The sequence below is a fragment of the Galeopterus variegatus genome, unplaced genomic scaffold, assembly GCF_000696425.1.
Source record: "Galeopterus variegatus unplaced genomic scaffold, G_variegatus-3.0.2 Scaffold3767, whole genome shotgun sequence".
Taxonomy (NCBI): domain Eukaryota; kingdom Metazoa; phylum Chordata; class Mammalia; order Dermoptera; family Cynocephalidae; genus Galeopterus; species Galeopterus variegatus.
In genome coordinates this window covers 182,359-193,676 of record NW_007729878.1, presented here as the reverse complement: position 1 = coordinate 193,676, position 11,318 = coordinate 182,359, and the positions used below count along the sequence as shown (strand labels likewise).

Here is an 11,318-nt window from a genome sequence, read left to right as displayed (position 1 = left end):
ATGATCCATGTGTATATTTCCATGGCCACTGTGTTAACTTTATAATGTGTAACAGACTAGATATATTTTCCGATGAGCAGATATCTTTCATAAAATTCATCCTTGTATAATGTTAATTAAAAAAAATTAAAGNCTAAAAACCACTGGGTTGCATACTTTAAGTGGGTGAATTGTATGATATGTGAATTATACCTTACAAAGCTGTTATTAAAAAAAGATGTACATGTGCATATATGAATGAATATTTTAATTTTGGTGATTAAGTTTTATTTGTTAATTCTTCTTTTCTATGTCTGTCACAACAATCCACGTATTCACTTAGATGATCAATGTGTATATTTCCATGGCCACTGTGTTAACTTTATAATGTGTAACAGACTAGATATATTTTCCGATGAGCAGATATCTTTCATAAAATTCATCCTTGTATAATGTTAATTAAAAAAAATTAAAGAATCAAACACCTAAACTATCTTTACCTTCACTACAGTCATTACATCACTTTCATCAGCACATCATTTCTGCTGACCACTAGCAGCTTTATTGCCAGTATTTAATGTATTTACCATATATCCATTTAATCAGAAATGACATTATTACTTTTAACAATACATTTATAACAGTGCTCTACTCTCTGGTAGCTTCATAATTTATTTGCTACTGAAATCTTAAATGTTAATTATAGTTGAATCCATAGCAACTGAGAGGACACAGTGTTTCCATCATTTTGTACCTACCCCTTTTGAATCAATTACTCCAGGTTTTGCATTAAACTTCACTGTCTTCAACCGGGCACGTTCTTTTCTTTCCACCCTAAAAAAAATTGAAAACAGAGAGTTTACCACATGAAAAGACATCTGTGATTAAGTTCCTTATTAAGTGGACACCTCTTCTTCATATGCTTGCAGCTCAAATAAAATGTGTTCTAAAGTATTTCTTTTCCTTTGTTCCATATAAAAAGTCTTGGTATAAAGTCTCTAAGCTTCTAACACATCCCTTGAAATTTTTGTGTTACACGTACTGAGAGTTACAGTATTTGGAAGGAACAAAGAGGGAGAAAAAATGATATTTGTTATTTAAATGCTTAAATAAATAAATAAATCAAAAATTATTTCAAAATAGAGATAAATAAAGCCCAAAGAGATGAACACCTAGAATGGAGACTAAACAAGCTTTTCTTACCCTATCCTTCCTTTTTTTCCTTTTTCCTTCCCTTCCCCTCAAGAACACTAGTGTATTAGCTTCACTAGATGACCAAACATGTTATACATTATTTTGAATTTTTCCTTCCCCCGATGTGATTCTCTTGTCATCTCTGCAGATTCATTGTTTTACCTGCCACTTCATGTGTTTATTGAGTGCCTACCATGTATCAAGCAAGAAGCGGGGAATAAAAAAACCCATTTTTTAAAAGCATGACTTCAATGTGCTCATAGCAATGTGCTCTTGGCAAGAACAGAGAAGTAAACAAAGACTGGTAATGCTGTACAATAAGACTGTTGATATCAGTGGGGGAGTCCCTATCTCACTGGGAGGCTAAAAAAGAAGGGTAGAAAGCACTGAGGTGGGCATCTTAGAGGAGGTATCAATTTATCTAAGACTTGAAAGATGAGAAAGAGCTTGTCAGCAGGAGAAGTTGAGGGGGACTTCCAAGGCAGGAGGAACAACATGTGCCAAAACCCGAGGATATGAGCGAGCTGGAAGATTGTAGGAAGTCTCTGGTTCAGGTACATCCAGGATGGGGAGGTGAAGCTAGCAAAGTGGTGGGCCCCTCACAAAGGGTATCTATCCACACTAAGGGTTTAGGTTTTTTCCTTGGGGAGTCCTCATTAGTTATTAGAGGATAGAAATCAGGGAAGTGATAGAATCAGATTAGCATTTTAAGTTACTGGCCTTGATGGAGGTGGAAGACAGACTGCAGGAGAGTAGGAAAAGGAGTCAGGGGACCTACTTCTATGTCAATGCTCTCTCTTGATTTTGTTGTGTTTGCTTATGTTGCATTGCACAGACAAGTTGAGTGTTTCTTGAGGGCAAATCCACATATCACTCAGTAGCGTATTACATCAAGGCTTCAAAAAATAATTGTTGAACAAGAATAATACCTATTGCATAGTTTTCACATGACTTTTTATTTAAATATGGCTATCTCTAATTTCAAAAATGGGGAAAGAAAAGAGAAAAAGAGAAAACTTGAATCTACAGAAACTTAATGGTTTGTGAAGTCTAAGCTGTTCATAGATCAATAATTAATGGCATACTCCTTTCTAACTGAGAGCTCTTTCGTGTTTCCAACTGAAACACAGTGAAGATCAGCGTTTCTATAGTTACAGAATGGAGTGTCAGAATATATTTATTTCAGCGTGAGCATAGAATATTTGAGTGGAAACAGATGAATTTTATTTTTTAAAAATCTAACCTCAAATATTAAAGCAATATGTTCCACTGAGAGTTTCTACTTGCACCCAACATATAACAGTTGGGAGGAGAGCAAGAAAGACTTCAGATAAGATAAGCTGCCAAATGGAAAGATGCTCACTGAGAAAATGCCAGCTCTGAGTTTCATCAGCTTTCCTCAATTTTAATACAAGTGCAAATGATAATTCATATTCATTTCTTTGGGTTTTTCTAAAACTGTTGGTAGAGCCCTAAATTTATTCTGGCTTCTTTTCATGAACTAGTCTAATGGTGGGAACCATTATTTCATTTGATGATGCCAAAATGACTGTAGCACACAGAGAATATGTGGTTATCTGATCAGGGTATGCAAATGAATTCTGCACGAACCCACAGAACTCACACAGGTACCACATACACCTAATGTTAGTTTTAACTCAGTACTCGACTCTAAGAACTGTTTAGACAAAGCATTCTAATTCTGTTCCCCCCTCCCAATCCCCTAGTTTCTAAGTTTATCTTTTTCAGTTTTCTTAAGAAATGTCCTTTTTAGGACACTTTTAGTTGTTCATCCCTTAAATCTTAAAAGAGTTGCAAAGAAACTTAAGTCAGACAGATAGACATACAGAAATGCACACACACCCCTAATATTTGCTATGGTTTATTATTATTTTTCAAACAGTTAATAGAAAAAATAAAAACAAAAATTTTCAAGCCTTATTGAGGGACATAGCTTTGGCTCACTTATGAAGGAAGTTGGAAAGTTTTGCTTTCTATTTGGGTTGAAAGTTTCATTAATAATGATAATGATGATAATACAAATGACAGCTGAAGTTTTAACATGTAGTTATTCAATAAAGTTCCTTCACATTTATATCATCTCATTTGGTCCCCACCATAACCCAGCCATGTAGCTACTTCCTCAATCCCATCTTATGGCTGAGGAAACTGAGACTTAAAGTTGCCAGTTAGAAAGTGGTAGGAACATGGGCCGAGCCCGTGGTGCACTCGGGAGAGTGCAGCGCTGGGAGCGCAGCAGCGCTCCTGCCACGAGTTCGGATCCTATATAGGGATGACCAGTTCGCTCACAGCACTCACTGGCTGAGCGCGGTGTGGCCGGTCTCAAAAAGGACAAAATAAAAAAGAAAGTGGTAGGAACAGAACCCGAGCACACATCCTCTAGTAGCTAATGTCCGTGTCTGTCCACAGCCACTCAGTTTGGGAAACAGCATTTAAAGGCCTTCTATGCCAGCCTTGTCCAATGGGAATTCTCAGTAAACATGAGATTTTTTTTGGCCATCCACAGTTTTAAGGCCCATATGTATCCTTAGAAGTCTGGGCTGAGGTTTTCACAAATGATAACAACCAGCGCTCCCCCCACCCCCACCCCTTTGCATCCCCATCTCCCAAATGTCCTGAATTAAATAAACCACGACCAGATTCAAGCATATAATCACTGAGGTAGCACCATCCTGTAACAGGCTGGACTCAAAATTTAGAATAAATTTCCTATTGACATTGAAATCAGCTTAGCTAAATGCCTACTTGCAACATTATGTCACAGGTATTGTATTGGTCGGTCTCCTCAGCATACCAGCAACCACAGTTGTGCTTTTTCATCACAGAGAGAGGCCTGCCTCTGTTGCCTCTTGGGGCTCTCTGCAAACCTCTCTCCTTGGTTGCAGTGGCTTTTCTTACTTATTTGCCTCAATCCCTTCCTCCCTTCCAGTTCTTCCTGAGATGCATGTGGATAGTTAACTGCTGAAATGAGTTAAGGCTTTAAATAATGTGGTGTTCTTTTCTCTGACACCAAAAGCTCAAAATCTGAAAAAAGGAAAATAGCTATCATTTGAATGTACGTTAAGTATTAGAAGCAATACTAAGCACTTTGCCTGTGTTATATATAAGCTGTACAACGATCTAGGGCTTAACATGGGCATGTAGTAGGTGCTTAATGAATCTCTTTTGAATGAGTGAATAAACTTTCAAGGAGGCTACTAGTTCTTGACCTCAATGTAAAAACTAAGTCTAAGAGAGTTTAAGTGACTTGCCAAACAACCAGTGTTTCTTCTAAAAAGTTGTTCAACATTTCACAATATTTTCTCTTGGTAAGAATCTAGGTAAAAGTTTAGCATCATCTGCTCTAATTATTTTACCGAGTAAGTCCTTTGGTAGACAAAGATATTAAGATCTAAAGGTCTTTATGCAAAGAAATGTTGGAACACCTGTATAGACAGACCAAATCACAATGAGAACCGCCGCTGTACTTTCCTTTCCACACTTAGACTCAACCAATTAATTAGATTGTTTAAGCAGAAATAATTTGCCCTGCCCTAGTCTCATCACTGACCAAAATACTGAAAACATAAACTGGATGGCAAAATTTGAAAAATAAATTGTGACACCGTGTATCTCCAGAGAGCACAAAATGGTCATGCTTTAATGAGCCCAACTGTCTCCCTCTCACCCAGCTCCCATATGGTATTTTCAGGTTCTGGCCAAACACATATTGGGGTCAGGCTTGGAGCACTGGATAGTGGGAACATCACTTGTCACTGTGAGTTCCTTTGCCTGTGCTCCACAGGCCCGTTGATGGGAGAACTGAAATGCCAGCCACGTTAGTGGCCACAGGCTTGCTGTGAAGTCTAGTGAGTAAACTCTTATGTAATGCTAGCTGCAAGCTGCCATCTGAGAGCCTAGGTGACCAATCGTGGTGGAGCAATGAATAGAGACTTGGATTGAGAGACCGTGGGACAAATCCCAGCTTGGCCACTCACAATCTATGCAATCTCAGAAAACAGATTCTATGCTAAGAGCCCAGGTTTTGATATCACACAGCCTGGCTTTGAATCCTGCCTCTGCACTTACTAGTCTGTGACTTAGGATGGTCATGCAACCTCTTAGAACTTCAGGTTTCATGAACGTTAAATGAGATAATACAAAAAAATGGCTAGTGCATTGTCTGATACATAGTAAGAACTCAGCACACGATAGACTATTGCTAAGATGATCATGATAAAGTTGCCCAATATGTCATTTGCCATCACTAGTCTCAATTTCCTGTAAAGGGGAGGTAATACAGGTACCCTACTTCAGGTGCTGACTGCCATGGTCTGTCTCTCCCTGCTAGGTGAGACAAAGGCATGGATTTCTCTCTTTCCTGTGAGGGGACTTCCAAATGTTGGCCTCCAGACATGAGAGCTGTAGATCTGAGAAGAGCTCAAAACTTTTGCTGCTGCTTATAGAGGCATCAGAAAGGCATGTGTTCGAATCCTGCCTTAGCCCTGTGCTGCCAGTGTGATTTTGGGAGGCTACTTGAATTCTCTGACTCTCCATTTCCTTAATCGGCAAGTGCACCTAGTGTAAGGTTCCTGGTGCAGTGGAAAGCCGTCTGGTCTTGCTACCAGTGGGCTGGCTGGACATCCTTGTTACTTGACTTTTCTGACCCCCAGTTTCCTTATGAGGTTTTTGTGAAGATTAAATTGAAGTCATGTATTTGAGAGCACCTGGCATGCTACACAGTCAGTGCTGTGATCAGATGGAACCCATCCTCTGTCTGCTGCCCTCTCATTTTCCATGGCACCTTTCTCTCTCCTCTCTCATTGCCCTAATCACAGAGTAGCTGGGATGCAGTTACATGCTGGTCCCATAGATGATGGGCTCCAGGTAGTTACCCTATAACAGCACCTGGCACACAAATGCTGCTCAAGCAATGCTTGCTGAATTAAATTTTGTTAACTCTTATTTTTGTACCTTTGGGAGGCAGGGTTGTATATGAGTTAAGAACAATTCAAATTCAATAGCCCAGATTCAAATTCTGGTTCTGCTGCTTACTAGATGGGCAATTTCAGGAAAATTAATTAACCTCTCTGTGCCTCAACCTCTTCATGTGTAAAATGGGGATAATAATAGCATCTCTCTCATAGGGTTGTAATGAGGTTTACATAAGTTAATAACTGCAAAGGGCTTAAAACAGTGTCTAACATGTTAGAGAAATGTTTTGTCAAGTAAAATTCATTCACCATCTTCAAAAAAAGGAGGGGAAAAGTAATAATATTTATATTCTTCATCTTATGGTTTCATTGGGATGAGTAAATGGAATTATCAATAGAGAAACATTTTTGTAGAGTAAAGTCATATACTGAAGTTGTCCATTATGAGATATTGCTAAATGAATTACACTGGGAGATGGCTAGAAAGGAATTAGGAATTAAAGAATAACGCTGATCTGATAAATGTATTTAGATTTAAAATTACATTAAAGTAAGTACCTGAGGACTCTTCGTGGGGTAGAATTATGGATGACTTTTATTTTCTTAATGCTTTTCTAAATTTTCCCACTTTTCTACAATGAAAGGTGTTACTTTTATAAATACATGAAACAATAAAAGTAATTTTTTAAAATAATTAAAATCCTAAGAAGAAAATTTGACAGAAATTTACTTGTAGGTATAAATAAAAAGAAAGGTGGGGTTACTGAACTCTTCATGAAATAGAATGCAAATACGAGTCACTGAACAAACTTCTTTTCCAGGCCAGCTGTAGTGTGGTTGTTAAGATGGTTTTCATGCAAAATAGAATAGAAATAGCCAATTCAAGAATGATCACCAGTGGTGGAAAATTATTCCAAGAGGCATAGCGCTGAGAATGTTCCTTAGGGGGAAGATGGAGTGCTGGAACAAATTAATGACTACGGACAAGATTGGTTAGAATCACAGAACCTCAGGGTTGGAAAGTTGAACTGTGTTGGATCCACATAGTTCGACTCTCCCATTCAAAATTTGAATCCCTTTTATATCTTCCCAGGTAGTCTGCACCATCTCTAGGCAGCTCCAACTAGTAAAAGAATTTCTTTAAAATGAGCTGAAATCTATGCCTGCATAAATTTCCTTCCTCCACTTCATTTCTGTCCTTGGGGTCTATATTCAACAAGACGGTTTGTTCTTCTCAAGAACAACTCGCCAAGACAGCTCTGATTAACTAAATCAAAGCAAACCAAAATGCATGTTGTCTCAACATTTTTTAAATTTGAAGTAAGTGGAAATTGTGAAATGGAGAATATAAACAAACTAGTGCCGAGAGTCACTGCTTTGAACACATAACCTGTCAGAAAACACTACAAGCCATGAACAAAGTCAGAATGCCCATGCAAAGCAATGTCAGACAATCATCCAGAAGCTCAGAGGCTGACAGAGACCCAGAGTGCTGTCTGCTGGTGGGAGATCTATGGGTACAGGTGTGGAGGATGGGGAGGCGCCCTGAAGTTTTGGCAGCTTCACTATGCCTCCTCCCTGCCAAAGGTAAGAGAGCTTCTGTGGAACAGTAGACCTGATTCCCTCCCTGCCACACTTCCTCCCCATGCTGTGTGGCTCACAGACAGAGAGAGATGGGGTCCAGTCTTCTCTGGGGCACAAATGCCCCACAGAGAGTTATTCTGGGTCTTCCCACGATGGCAATCACTGCATCACTTTATGTGTAGCGGCACATGAATATTCGGCTTCACTGAGGATATTTTACAAAGGTATTTTGGGTGTTTGGATGTGAGGATGACATCCCTTTGAAAAACCTCTTAACTCATATACAATCCTGCTTCCCAAAGGTACACAAACAAGCTGCGGGTTTCTCAAAGGGAAAAGTTGGTGACCACTTTGACTAAGCATCATTACTGGCTGATTTCGTACCATAGGTATCTTCTAGGATACAGACAATTTCTGTTTCTTGGACAACATCTTGGTACCACAAGGACATTCATGAGAAGGAAAGTTCCTCTTTGCTGGTGATGATTAGAAGTTGCTGGGACAGATGGAGTTGGCTGTTCTGAATTGTATTTCTGTTTTTCAAAAGCAGAGCTGAAGAAATGCTTGGAAGAGAAAGACCTCTTAGGAAACACTGATGTAGAACTAAATATCTGAGTGACTATTGGGAATTGTGGGGTGGAAAACAGGCATAGCATAGTTAAACAGTAAAAATAGTTGTAAACCCAGTCTTTAGACTTTACCAGATGTTTGACAGCTCATATCCCAAGCATCTGAATTTAAGGTGGAGGTTTTCAGTTTTTTCCATTATTATTTGGAGCGTTAAGGAGCCGATACCTTAGCCTAGTGAATAGCCTACTTTATTTTGTTTTCTTCTGGACTTTCTATAAAATTCATTGGTAAATGTTGAACCTCTGGAATAAACCTGCTCAGTGTACAAGTCAGTTGATAAGCATAACCTTACACCTGAGGATGCTGGTAAAAGTTTAAGGAACACAGTGGAGGCAGATCCTCTTTCTTCCTTTATGCCTTATTGCAGCCACCAATTTTGGTACAACCCTGATATGAGGAGAATGAGAATTTTTAATTTGGTCACATCACCACTGAGAGTTTTTCTGCAGACTGACCATCCCACTTAAGTATTTATTTTGTGAACAGTTTCCCCATCTCCTTCCCTCGTCTCCACTCCCTGGCTAGCTGAGATATGGCTATTCTGATACACAAAAGGCTTTCTTACCTCCGTTTGCTGGGGATCACCCCCATCTCCTCACTGTCTCCCTCCAGCGTCACCCTCCTGGCTTGCCACCACTCATCATCAGAGGCGTTGATTACGTGGAGAATATCCCCATATTTAAAACTAAGTCCTTGACTTGGCAGCCCACTGTCCTTGCTTTTGTCATAGTCAAACATGGCTCTGGAAGAAATGACAAAAGAGCACATTGTTAGGAATCTCTGGCAACACAGACTTAGAATTTGGATTTTGAATTTTCACTCTTGCCCTGGGAACCCATTTCTCATTTGAAACGAGCTCCCAGGTTGACGCCCTGGATGACAGTCTGCATTCCCATTGCTTCAGCCACCAACTGGGGTTAGTTCTTGCTCCTCTTTCATGGTTGCAGGGGAAGGCTATCGATCCCTAAAACTGAGGTCTGCTTCTTTTCTTGGAGACCATAGTATGTTACAAGGTGATAACAGGAGATGAGAAAGACCGTTTACTACCTAATTGAGATTTATTTTCTCCCACTACAGTTAAATTTTAAAAATGACTGAAAAGAGAAAAATAATGAAGAGAAATATAGCTATCTATCTGAACGAACAATTCTTGTTATAAATAAATCCTTTCAGAAGTATCGGCCTGTAGAACTCTTTCCTTCACAATAGGGAAAAAAGGTAATAACTTAAATAAATGTCCACTGCGATTCTTCCACTCAATGGAATATTGGACCGTCACTGAAATTGAATGGTTAGAGAGGTTAATGTAATAACCTGAATAAATGACTAAAAGGCAATTCAGTAAATGAAAAAAAATCTATGTTTATGCGTGTATGTATAAATCGTAATCATATGAACACCACCACAAATCTTTTTCTTCCACAGAATGCAAGATTATCTCATCACTGCACTTATCACTCTGAATTATAATGCTTGTTTCTTCATCATGTTTCCCCTACTAAGGAGCACTTACTGAGCCTTTGCTAAGGCCAATGCACTGTAATATGTTGTCTTAAGGAAGTGACAATTTGTCACAAATCCTATATTGTCCACATCCTGCTACATCCCCACTCTCAAAACCCACCACCACACAGATACAGCATATGATTTCCCTGGAAAAGCAGATTTTACCACCTCCCTGTTTATTCCCCTTTGATTCCATTCTAAGAATTTCTTTGGAGTATAACCACTATGCATCCAAATTTAGCTAAATCTGGAGGAACACATTTTTCTAAAATCACTGAGGACTAAGTGTGGTTCTTTCCTTTCTTTCTTTTTCCCATCAAAGAAATGTCACATCTGCTGTCATGGCAACCAAAAAGCTGAAGACAGCATCTAGGACTCTTAAATACTGCAGGAAAAGCTGAACTACCCGTAATATTAAGCCCCTTCTTCCATTAACTGTCCTGAAAAGATGAAATTTGGGGAGAGTTTCCTGGTATGAGCTTCCAGAATGAATCATTTTCCCTTGACCATCTGTATCTTCAGTACCAAAAGCTTGGACAAAGCCCCAGTCAGAAAAAGGGGGCTGGGGGAGGGCAGAGACCCACTCCTGATGCTGTCACTTCTCTGGCTGTGTGATGTGACATACATTAATTAACATTTCTGAGCCACAGGTTTTTGATGCAAAATTAGTCTAATAACCACATTCACATGAACTGCTATGAACATTAATGAAATAACACATATGCAGCAGCCAGCCCACGGTAGACACAGTGCAGAGTGTAACGGAGTATAGACTTAGTGGTTAAGAATACAGACTACTGGGTTCATGTCCTAGTCCTGCTACATCTTACTAGTTGTATTAGTCCGTTTCTGTTGCTTATAATGAAATCCATGGACCTGGGAAATTTAGAAAGAAAGCAAAATTTATTGCTTATAGTTTCTGAGGCTGGGAAGTCCAAAGTCCATCTGGTGGTGGCAACAGTGACCCAGGGGTCTCACATTGCAAGATGGTGGAAGCAGAGAGAGCAGAGAGAGAGAGAGAAACAGACTCTCCTCTCTTTTCTTTTAAAGCCATGCCCCTGACCACCATTTTTAATCCATTCACTACTGCAGGATCCTACAATCCAATCACCTCTTCAAGGTTCCTCCTTTCAATTACCATAACAGGATTTCCCACCCTCTTAACAGTTGTAGTGGGAGACAAATTTCTAATATCCAAATTTCTAATAACTTGGGGGACACAATTCAAGCTTCAATGAGTTTTGGGGGGACATAATTCAGTCCACTATATTAATCATACAGCTAGTTACCTGGGCAAGCTACTTAACCTCTGTTAGGCTTCAGTTTCTTCACAGATAACACAGTGATGATGATGATGACAGTGGTGATAAGAGCACTTCCGTGATGAAGCTGTTGTACGGGTGGAATATCACACAAGGTCATATACGTGAAGTGTGTACAATAATGCCTGGCACATGGTGGCAAACAGTAAGTATGAGCTGATGTTGTTAT

General features: G+C 39.3%; 1 pseudogene; it reads right to left on the bottom strand.

Moving 5' to 3' along the window:
- Positions 1 to 737: 737 nt before the first annotated feature.
- The window catches only part of LOC103601516, a 145,243-nt pseudogene continuing 134,662 nt past the window's right edge, over positions 738 to 11,318 (bottom strand).